The sequence below is a fragment of the Carica papaya genome, chromosome 9, assembly GCF_054855325.1.
Source record: "Carica papaya isolate Zhongbai chromosome 9, ASM5485532v1, whole genome shotgun sequence".
Classification (NCBI taxonomy): domain Eukaryota; kingdom Viridiplantae; phylum Streptophyta; class Magnoliopsida; order Brassicales; family Caricaceae; genus Carica; species Carica papaya.
In genome coordinates, this window is record NC_142317.1 from 24009592 (window position 1) to 24022747 (window position 13156).

Sequence of the window (13156 nt, forward strand, 5' to 3'; positions counted from 1 at the left end):
GAGAGCAAAAAAAACACAAGAATGACATTCAATGTTATCATTGCAAGAGATATTGTTATATAAAAGCTGACTGTTGGTATAAAGATCAACAAGAGAATTATACAGCAGAGAATCGAGAAGAAAGTAAGCTTTTATGGCTTATTTTGCTACTAATAATATTTCGAGTTATGTGTGATTTATAGATAGTGGATGTTCAAATGATGTGATTGGCACAAAATCTTTGTTAAAAAATTTTGATGAAACACAAAAAGTGAAGGTTCAACTTGAAAATGGAAAAGAAATTCAAGTTGAAGGGAAAGGTATAATGACACTTGAAACTAGTAATGGTAAAGTAAAGCTCCTGCATAATATTCAATTTGCACTTGCTTTGAGATATAATTTATTAAATGTGGGATAACTAATAGTTGGAGGCTATTCAATATTATTTGAGGATGGTGTATGTGTTATTAGAGATAAGAAATCAGGCCAGATGATGGTCAATGTCAACATGACTGAAAATAGGATGTTCCCGTTGCAAGCCTTAAGTGTGCAAGATATGGTTCTAGTCACTGCCAGATTAAATGACTTGTAGTTATGGTATCTTCGATATGAGCATCTACATATCAAAGACCTGAAATTGCTATGTGACAAAGGTGTGGTTTTTGGGTTGCCAAAATTTGATTCTATTGAGTTGTGTGAATGGTGTATCTATGGGAAACAAAGTAGAAAATATTTTCTAGTAGAAAATGGTTGGAGGGCTTCAAAGTGTCTTGAATTAATGTATGTTGATTTATGTGGACCTATGCATACTGCATCTTTTAGTGGAAGCCGTTATTTTTTATTCTTTATTGATGATTTTAGTCGCATGAGTTTAGTTTATTTTTAGGAAAACAAGTTAGAAACATTTTAGAAATTCAATCATTTTAAAGCTAAAGTTGAGAAAGAAAATGGTACTCACATCAAAGCTCTTCGCACCAATAAAGGTGGAGAGTTCTTATCCATAGAATTTAAACTTTTTTGTGAAGAACATGGCATTGATAGGGAGTTCACAACTCCTTATACTTTGAAGCAAAACTGTATTGCCGAGCAGAAAAATCAAATTGTTATGGAGATTGTGCAGAGCATGTCACAAGTAAATGGACTTTTCAATCAATTTTAAGATGAAGTTATAGTAATATCAGTTTATTTGTTGAATTTATCTCCCATAAGGGTTATCATGAATCAAACTCCATTTTAAGCTTGGCATGATAGAAAACCATCTGCAAGTCACTTAAGGATTTTTGGGTACATAGCTTATGTTTTGGTAAATTCTTAATTTCATCATAAACTTGATGAGAAATTTAAAAAATGTATTTTTATTGGTTATTGTACTAATTCTAAAACACGTAGATTATATAATCCTTATTGTGGAAAGATTTTAATAAGAAGGGATATAGTATTTGATGAAAATACAAGTTGGAATTAGCATGGAAGTGATGAGAAGACGCAATAAATTCCTTTTGGAATCTTTTCAAATAAAATTATTGAGCCAACACCTACAAATTCAACAGTTGGTTCCTTTATGGCGTCACCAAATTCATCAAACTCAATATCATCAAGTCAAAGTTCTTCATCAGATAAGACACCACCTATAAAGTTTAGATCCTTGAGGAACATATATGCATCTTGCCAATTCGCTTTTATTATTTAATATCCTATAACCTATGAAGAAGCAACAGAAAAACAAGAATGGTAAAATGCAATGATGGAAGAATTGACAACAATTGAAAAGAATATAACGTGGGAAATTGTGGACTTACTGGGAAAAGACTATTGGTTTGAAATGGGTGTTTAAAAAAATTTTTTTTGCTCATGGAAGTATAGAAAAACATAAAGCTTAGCTTGTGGCGAAAGGTTATGCACAATAATATGGTGTTGATTTTGAAGAAACGTTTTCTCTAGTGGCTCGCTTTAAAATGGTGAGAATTGTCTTAGCATTAAGTAGACAATTACAATGGCTTATTTATCAATTTGATGTTAAATTTGCATTTTTGAATAGTGATTTATTAGAAGAGGTTTATGTAATCCAACCAGAGGGTTTCATAATTGAAGGCAAAGAGAAGAAAGTGTACAAGTTGAGGAAGTTATTATACGGTTTAAAGTAAGTGTTACGTGCATGGTATACTAAAATTGATGGATATTTTTAATAAAATGGGTTTTTGAGGAGTGAGAATGAACCTACTCTCTATTTAAAGAAGGAAGGTAAAAATGATCTTATCGTTATTTGTCTTTATATTGATGATATCATTTATACAAGCTCCTCTAGTTCTCTTGTGATTGAATTTAAATCACATATGATGCATGAGTTTAAAACATTGGATATGGGTCAGCTACATTATTTTCTTGACCTTGAAGTTCAATAAGCTGAAAATGAAATTTTTATTTCCCAAACAAAATATGCTAACGATCTTCTTAAAAAATTTGGCATGATAATTGTAAATATACAACTACACCCATGAATGTAAATAAAAAATTGCAATGTGAAGTTGGGGGAGAAATGGTTGATGCTAGAAGGTTTAGAAGTTTGGTTGAAGGATTAATTTATTTAACTCAAACTCAATCCGGTATTGCATTATCTATTGGTATAATTTTTAGGTTTATGCAAAGTCCATCAAATTTTCATTTTGGAGCAACGAAGTGAGTCTTGTGTTATGTTGCTGGAACTATGGATTATGGCATTTGGTACTCAAAGGTTTCTAGTTTCAGTTTATGTGGGTTCACGAATAGTGATTGGGCTAGTCATTGGATAACAGACGGAATATTTTAGCAAATATTTTTACTCTTAAATCAAAAGTAATCACTTAGAGCTCAAAGAAGTAAGCCACAACAATAATGTCTCCCTTAGAAATTGATTATATAGTAGTCATTTCAGCAACTTTTCAGGCCATTTGACTAAGGAGAATGCTAGCAGAATTACATAAAAAGAAAAAAGGAGCCACAGAGATATTGTATGATAATAAAGCAACAATTTCCATGGCAAAGAATATAACTTTTCACAATAGAATAAAACATATTGGTATTTGATTCTATTTTTTTTGTGATATGGTTGCTAAAGGGTATATTATTTTGAAGTACTGCAGCACAAACGAGCAATGGGTTAATATATTCACTAAAGCCTTATCCAAATACAAGTTCATCTATTTCATAAATTTCTTTGGTGTGTGCAATTTTGAATCAAGGGAGAGTTTTAAAGACTAATTCAAGAATGAGTCAAAATACGCTGCAAATATTTGTAGATTTTTCCCCATTTTATGCAGAATAGTTTTCTACATATATTTCCTAATTTTATATACATTAGTTTTCTTTATTTTTCTATTTTTATCAATTTGTTATTAGTATGAGAATTTCTAGAGATTCGTGAGGACTTTTAGCATTTTAATTGTTTTGTAAACCTATATAAAGGCATTTTCAGTTCTGGAATAATATAACAAATAGCAATTTCTATAATTTTGTATGTCCTTAATCTACAAAACCTCTCTTCCTTAAAACTCTATTTATCAAATTTTGCCAACAAAGTTTTACTAATGTTAAAGACATAGAGTACATCAAAAATCAGTTTCGTACATGCACACCATGTGATTGAAATCATTCCTTTTCCTTTGATTGCGATATAATCTCCATTTCTAATTTTGACCTTCGTGGCTTGTGCTTTTTAGTTCTCTGAAAGATTCTTGTTATATGTTATGTGGTTTGTGCAACTATTATCAATAAGCCAACTTTCACTTGATTCACAACTTATAAAACAAATTGCAATAAAAGTTGGTCCTCCTCCCGATTAGTGGCCTAAGCTTCCATGTTTTACTATTCAATCTTAATTTTATAAATGACATCCTCATGACCAGTTTGATTACATTTTCTGCATTTTTCATCAGATCTTCTCTAATACTAACAAAAAAGGGTAGCCATTGTTGCCACAGTGATGGCATGTTGATTGATTTCCACCAACTTTTCCACATTTTCCTTCACTGTTGTTAGCACCTGCTTAATTACCAGTACTTATCTTCTTGTTCTTATTCTTTTTATTCTTAACATTATCTTGATGCTTCAAAGGCACGGCTCCCTTAATTGCTCCTTCTTGCCTCATGACCTTTCTTTGTTCTTGTCTTTATAAAGCATTTAAGAGCTTTATAAGAGAGATTTTAGACAAGTTCCTTGTGTTTTCTAAGGCCATAATGGTAGTCTTAAATTTTTTAGGCACCGTTACCAGTAGTTTTTCAATGATCCACGAGTCAGGTATATCAGAAACGAGCAATTTCACTTTATTGGTGATGCTTAAAAGCCTGTTAGAATACTCTTTGATTATTTCTAACTCCTTCATCTTCTGTAGTTCAAAATCTTTAATCAAATTCGTCACTTACATCCCTTTGATTCTCTCATGACCTTCGTACTTTGATTTGAGATAATCTTGGATTGATTTTCCTAATTTGAGCGATATGACTCTGGTAAAAATGATCGATGATACTCTTGTAAATAGGCAAGCCTTTGCCTTCGACTTCTTTATCTTTCTTTCTTTGTGATTTTTAATTTGCACTATTATGGGATTGTTTGGTAGCAGAGTAATCTCATAGTTTTCTTGTACTATTTCCTAGAGGTCCAATACATCCAGATGGGCCTCTATCTTCACAACCCATATTTGAAAATTTTCACTATAAAAAATTGGAGGTGTGATCGATGAGAATCTAGTTTCTGCATCCATGCCAATCACTTAGATTCAATCTAAAACACTTATAGGACCCTTAATAAAAGCACTTTGATACTATTTATTGTTATTTGTGAAGTTATAGTAGAAAATAAAGACAACTTTGAAGAAAGGGAAAAGTTAGTTTTTCATTGAATTCAAAACTTATATAAGAAATGCTTGAAAATTAACCAACCACTAAGTCCATGATCCTAAAAATAAGCCATGATTACTCATGATCAATTCAAGAAATAATGAACTCTTAAAAATTAGGAAATGCTACTTTGAAATATTCAAATTAAATAAAATTATCTTAAACAATGTGGAAGCCATCCTAAACATCGGTTCTAACAGTTGATAATATAATCAACAATTCCTATCACATATTAATGTTTAATATTTTTATCATATTTTTTATGCTCTTATTACTTAAATTTATAATAAATTAAAATGTATTTTGAGTTAAAAAATCAAGTTATAAGCAAAATTTAAATGCAGGTAACATTATTCAAGAAAAAAGGAAAAAGAGGTTAAAAAAAAAGAGAAAAAAATCTTGAAACCTAGATATGGAGAACCCATGTGACATCCAAAATACCGGAAGGTAGAAGAGAACTAGATAATAGAAACATTAGAGTGCTAATAAGTACATTAACATTGAAGCGAAAATAAAAATCTATTACACAAAAATCAAGGTTCACTTTATACTTGAGGTCAATGGCTGTCAAAATATGAGTATACAAAATAGAGTCATCTAAATGTTTATAGAAGATTCATCATAATGAAAGTGTTACGACACACTCGTAACTATCCTAAGGATTCGAGAAGGGATCTAGGAAAGCTTCAAAGGGCAACACATTAAGCGCGTCATCGTTTTTATTATATGGAGGGGGCACGAATTGGGAGTGAGTTTCATGTAAACTCAATAAGGAAATAGTATTTAAACTACACTACTAAGGTTTAAAAAGTAATTAACCCTTAAAGAAAAAGCATAAATTTCACAATAAAATTGACTTACCTCATAAGCTTCCACGAACGAGCACACTTTAAATACTTAGAGAAAATCATAACTTGATTTATGAAAACAAGTAATCATAACAACACAGTAAGGATAGAGATAACATTGAACATGTCAAGAAATCTAACAAAATCTATTCAAACCAAGGTTCACAGTAAAGACACCATCATCTATTAACCTCGACTATTTTCGTGTTTTTAATAAGTCTTTTACTGACATTTGCACAAAGCCATTCCAACATATCTACTGAGGGCAGATGAGATTCTCAACTACCACTGTGAATGACCAAATTATTTCATTTTCTCCATTGAGGCCAATTCCATTTTGGAACAGTTCCATAACGATATTAGGTTAGTTCCATAACTTTCTAGGGTCACTTCCATAACTTTCTTGGGTATAATCTATGACCATAGTTGTTCTTTGCCACTGTGATCCTATATATCATTTCGCTCTTGTCAAATGAAACTACTAATCATTCACAGGGAGGTTCACTAATATTTATTCACAGGTTGGAGCAAGAAAAAATCCTTAGAGATAACAGTCAAATAGATTTTTTATTCTTTTCTCTTTTAGATTCAGTTTTTTTTTTTATGTCTGTTACATTTTTGAATCCATCACATATTCCTAGCTACTACACATTTAGAACCCAGTAGGGGGTTCATCATCATATTCGACCCAAAACCATTACATCTGGATATGACCTTTGGGGTATCTTTTAAAGTCGAAGCTTCCTTAGAACAACCCTCTTTGTTATTACAAAGGTTGTAGCGCCCGGGGAAATTGAAGAAATTGAAAAAAACAAAAAAAAAAAAAAACGCGCGTGCCACGTCGGCAACCACTTCAGCAGACCCAGTCAGCAGTCCTGGCCAACCAGGACCTGCCACGTGGCAAAACCACGTCGACCGGGGACGGGCCACGTTGGAGATCCGCGTGCACGCGATCGGACGGCCCAGATAAATTGTGCGCACGGACGACCCAGATTTAATCGCACGGACGGCCCAAATTTAATAAAAAACGGACGGCCCAGATTAAATCAAAATGGACGGCTGAGATCAAAAGGCAAAAGGGTATAAATAAGACCCCCACACCAGACCCCAAACCCTAGCCGCCTGCCCTCGCCGGAGAAGACGAACCAGAAGCCGGCCGCCGCCACCCGCCGCCGCACCGGAGGGATTTCCGACCGCCGATCGAGGAAAATTTCATACCCCCGACTCGTTTTTCCACGCTGATTTCCCTAGTGGCCAAATCGGAGCCAAAATCCCTGCCAAACGGCCAGAAAACACGGCCGAAAGCCAGCGGCGCCGCTGTGCCCCTTCTAGGTTTTTGCCTCCGATGAGGCCCTTCCCGGCCTCCGTTTAATGCAATTTTTATATCACCGTGATCACCATTCTTTTCTCTACAGGTTGATCGGAGCCGAATCACCAAAACACGAACTTCACCGTAGAGCCGCCGCACCCGAGAGCACCACCGCCGGTAAGCTTCGGTTTTTCGTAAATTTTCGGCCCCCCGAGGGCCGTAGGGTTGTTTTATCGCAAGAACCAATGCGAGTGTGGCTGAATTCGGCCAGAAACGGTCGAAAACGGCCAACCTGAGGCGAACCGCCGCCGCAAGCGGCGGCGCCGTCGCTGGAACACGGCAGAGCCACCGTGCCGGAGTTGCGATATTGGCCGAAAGGGGCCCTGGGCCTAATTTAAAATTTTTTGGAACACGTGCAAGTACCAGTAGTGCGTTTCAGTTCCCCGAAAAAAATTTAGGGAAAATTAGAGACAGCCTGCAATCGCACTGTGAAGCCGTGTTCGGACCCCGAAACGAGTAAGGACCCCTCACCCTATTTCCTATCACGGTTTTAAAGTTCAATAAATGATAAAACGGTATTTCATGAATCAACGAATGTGTGAAATTGCTTAAGGTCGCTAATGGAGCCCGAGTCTAGTGTGTTTGTCGGTTAACTGTTATTTGGCCTGTTTTACAGTTTTAAATGCAACATGAGGTTCGATGTTTTCATTTTATAGTTTCATGTGCATATTTTACTGTTTTGTTGATTATGGATTGAATGACCGGGATATTGATGCTGTATGTTGTCTGTTTGGCATAAATTATCGTTTTGCTTGTTTGTATGTGATTGATAATGCTGACTGAGGGAAAAGGAGAATGAAAGATTATGTAAATGGAAATTGTATAACGTGTTCAACCTGACTAGATATCCTGGGAGATGGTGGACGGACCGGGTCCGTAGGGAACCCTACCGGGATTGTGGTCTCCCATACCGGACGGGGTATGGAGATCTTATGTGTTTTGGCGCCCATACCGGACGAGGTATGGGGACGACTCGTTTCACCCTCATACCGGACGGGGTAATGAGGTCTATGGTTTGGCGCCCATACCGGACGGGGTATGGGGACGGCCCTGGAATATGATTTCAAGTGTTAAGGGTTAACGGGTAGCGGGACCCCTATGGATCCCCATGGATACTAGTGGGCTGGTAAATGAGGAAAATATGTTGTGTAACGATTGAATTACAAAAAGTTTGATAGGTATTATGTTATACAGTTTATATATATGGTTTCATGATGATGATGATGTTATTGCTTTCGTATATTGTTTTATGAATTTCACCGAGGTAAGTGGACAGTAAAAGTTTTTATGTTAATAAACGAGTTCGTTATAAATTATGCTCCATTGGTCTTTTTGTGTTTTCTACCCACCTTTACCTCCGTAACAGTGAGATATCGTGATGTCTTTACTGGGCTAGTGTAGCTCATTCCTTATTTAATCATTTCAGATCAAGAGGACATCGTTCCCGAGCCGGTTCCGCAGGAGGACGACGAAGGGGACGCCTAAAGTCTCCACAGTCATATTCGTAGCTTTTACTTTCAAGTTTTTCCTTTAGGTAGTCTGATCTTTTATATTTTGTGAGCACGTTTTTTGGTTTTAGTGTAAGGGATGTTATTCAAATTTTGACTTCGCTTCCGCATTTGATATTTTTAATATACATTTCATTATGAATTTCCGGGGCTGTTACAAAGGTAGTGAAGGATTGTAATGTGTTCATAATATGCAGCGGAAGATATAAAATAATCAAATCTGATTTATTTGTACTTCAAAATTATATTGCAGATTAAAGATAAAATCTAAAACATACCTAGCAGCGGGTCCTTAAATTAAAATTCTTCGAAAACAAGAATGTTCTATGTGTATCCACACTGAAACTGACATTTGCATTAATAAAAAAAACACGCAACAAATTGAATAATATTTGTGCTAAAATTTTTTCACAAAATTTTAACAGAATTGAAAAGAAAAATTCACTCAATTTTTCCTTTTTTCTTTTGGTGTGCGTGTGGCTACAAGGTTTTCTTTTTCTCTTCTTAGGTTTTAGCAATCACCTTCTTATATATATCGCATATATATAAGTGGCATGGGTAGTTGTCAAGTCCTTTTTGGACTTATGCCCCTTTTTTTTCACCAAATTATATCTATATATATATATATCATATATAAAGTCCAATTTCTTCCTCAACAAGTCCAAACCAATTTGGATTCTCCTTTTTTTCTCAACACTCAATTATACATATATATATATCTCATATATATGTTGCCTTTTATTATTATTATTATTTAATAAAAACAATTTCATAAATCAATCCAATTCTAAATTGGATTTTATAATAATTTCTATTATTATAATAGCCACACATATTATATTATTATGTTAATAATATAATAACCAAAAAACATAAACATTAATTTTCTATTTCTAAAATAGAAAAATTTGATTTATTTTCAATATTAATTATATCATCTGTGCTAGTAAAGAATATAATAATATTCGATTTAGATAAAATATTTTATTTATTTGATTGAATTAAATTCTCTAATTTATTTATCAAATAATTAAAATAATTAATTAATTTAATAAAAGTTAGAACACTCGTTAGTATGCGACCTCATAGGTTCAATACTAAACCGGTAGCGAATTGGTCAAACCAATTTATTAATCAAGGTTGCCGCTAGCAACACTTCTTAATGAGTAGATAACATTAAATGTATAATTACTCTTAAGAACTTGCTAAAGAATGATGTAATATTTTTTTTCCTCATTATTGCTTCGGGTTAACCCTATAATATCGTTTAATTGTCAAATTCCAATAGGTAACTAACTATATTTCATATCAATTATAACTGACTATTGAATAATATAAGAAACTCTTTTATTTTTTGATTCAATTGTTCTGTCCAAGGTTTTAATATAGTCATTATAATAAATGACAACATATTTCTTAAACTTGTCTTCAAAGTTGGTAGATTTTGTCCTGATTAATCACTAATTCTATAAGTATTTAATCACACCCAATATCCTTTCAACTATAGTTCTATAACTATAGATGTTTAGAATCAAAGTATAATAAGTGACTATTAATTACTATGATGATCTCAGTTCAAAGAAAATTCTTACATCTCATTATTTTAAGAGAATATTCTATTAATAGTTTAAGATAATATTAACTATTAAGAATTCTGAATTTGGTTGGTTCAATGATCATATCTTCATATGCATTATCTATATATGTGATTTAGTTAATGAGATCAATTAATCTTTATCTTATAGAGACTATCACGTATATATTAGTTTTATCGAATTATTAATGTTCTATTTTAATGATCCAATGACTAAGAATATTTTAAATTAAATCATAAAAAAACTTTTCTACAATTATCAAGATCTCCATATTGATGTAAAGTCTCTAAATTTAATCAAGAACTTTATCGTATAAATTAAACAATAAGATAATAAATATAATAATAAAAATATTATTGTCATATATTAAAATAAATTATCAATTAAAATATCTTCAATACATTACACGAATAATTAGATCTTGTGCATAACAATTATATCCCTAACAAGCTTTCACTTGCACTAGATCTAATTTGTCATGTACTTCATTTCCACTTCCACTTATACTTGTCAAACTCCTTTGCACCAAGAGCCTTAGTGAATTGGTTAGCTCCATTTTCTTTTCTATCAACTCTTTGAATTTTAACATCCCTACGTTCAATGATTTTCCTAATCAAGTTATACCTTCGCAAAATGTGTTTGGATCTTTTATGCGATCTCGACTCCTTTGATTGAGCAATAGCTCCAGTATTGTCACACAGTAATGGAACTAGACATTCTATTGAAGGAACCATACCAAGTTCAATTAACAACTTTTTTATCCAAATAGATTCTGTAGCAGCTTCACTTGCCGCTATATATTCTGCTTCGGTCACTGAATTAGCTACCATAGTTGGTTTGGAACTTTTCTAACTTACTGTACCACTTTTTAAGGTGAACACATAACTAAATATAGATTTGTTATCATATTTATTTAAATCAAAACTTGTATCGGGATAACCGTCCAATTTTAACTCAAATTCTCCATTGATGATGAATTGGTCTTTAGTTCTTCTCTCAAGTATTTGAGAGTGGTCTTTACCACTTTCTAATGTTCCTCACCACGATTCACCTGATATCAGCTAGTTACTCCTAGTGCATAAGTCATATCAGGATGTATACATATCATGATATACATGATAGCTCCCACTACATTAGTTATGGGATTCTACCCATGCATTCTCTCTTTTTAGAGGTTTTAGGACAATTCTCTCTACTGAGAGTAATTCTAGTGCCTATCGGTAGATAGCTCCATTTCGAATTTTCCATATTAAATCTTTTTAAGATGGTGTCAATGTATATAAATTGGGAAAGTCCAAACAACTTCTTAAATCTATATCTATAGCTCTTTATTCTTAATATATAAGTTGCTTCTCCCAAGTCTTTCATAAAAAACTGTTCAAATAGCCAAATCTTAGTATTTGATAATACTGGTATGTCATTCCCAATGAATAAAATATCATCAACATACAGTACTAAAAAAATAATCGTACTCCCACTAATCTTTTTATACACACAGGGTTTCTCTTTGCATCTAACAAAATTAAACTTTTTAATTGGTTTGTTAAAACGAATATTTCAACTTTGAGATACTTGCTTTAATTCATAATGGATCTTTGTAGCTTACATACTTTATCATGATCAGACGGGGATATGAAATCTTCATATTGTGTCATATACACATCTTTTTCCAACTCACCATTTAGGAAAACTGTTTTCACATCCATCTGTCATATCTCATAATCATAGTAGGCAGCTACAGCAAGTAGAATCCGTATTGATTTGAGTATTACTACAGGAGGAAATGTTTCATCATAATTGATTCTTTCTTTTTGAAGATATCCCTTAACAATAAGGCGGGCTTTATAGGTCTCCACCTTTCTATCTACTCCAATCTTTTTCTTGAAAACTCATTTACAACTAATAGGCTTTATATCCTTTGAAGTTTCAACCAAAATCCAAACTTAGTTGACCTTTATGGATTTCATTTCAGATTTCATGGCCTTTATCCATTTCTCATAATCAGAGCTTTGCATAGTCTCTTCATAGGTCTTGGGGTCGTCATCATCATAAATAACCTCATTTAATACATCATGTTGCACCACAATATCAAACCGATCTGGTGTACGATGTTGTCTAGCAGACCTTATAAAAGGTTTGTATACAACTTGCTCACCTTGTACTAGATTAGATTATTGTTCAATATGATTTTGAACAGGTTCAGTAACTGGTTCTTGAACAAAATTTGTTTCTTAAACCTCAACCATTGGAGATGGCAACTTCCTTATCATCTTCAAAACATCTAGTAAAGGTTGTTCAACCTGTTTCTCATGATCATCTTATTATATCAATTCATTAGTTTCTTGAACTTCATAAAGTTCAATTCTTTCACAATGATTTCCTTCTAAAAGAAATTCCTTTTCTGAAAAAATTGCTCTTCTAGCCACAAACACTTTATAGTCATATGGGTGATAGAAATGATATCTCATTATTTCTTTGGGATATCCAGTAAATCTACACTTATCATATCTTGAGTCAAGTTTATTGGTTTGCTATCTCTTAACATAAATTGGACAACTCCAAACCTTAACATGCTTAAGACTCAGTTTACGTCCTTTTTATATCTCATGTGGTGTTGTAGAGACTGATTTAGTGCGTACTTTGTTTAACAAATATACTTCAGCTTCCAAAGCATATCCCCATAAATTAATTGGATGATCTATAAACCCCATCATTGATTTTACCATATCTAATAAAGTTTGATTTCTTCTTTCGGACACAGCATTTTGTTGTGGTGTTCCAGAAGGGGTATATTGTAAGGGAATCTTATTATCTTTTATATATCCAGTAAAATCATCACTAAGATATTTTTTTCCTCTTCCACACCTTAGCACTTTAATACTTTTACCAGTATGTTTCTCAACTTCACTATGAAATCTTTTAAACATTTCAAAAGACTCACATTAGAAACACAAATACATATTTTGACATATCATCAATGGAGGTG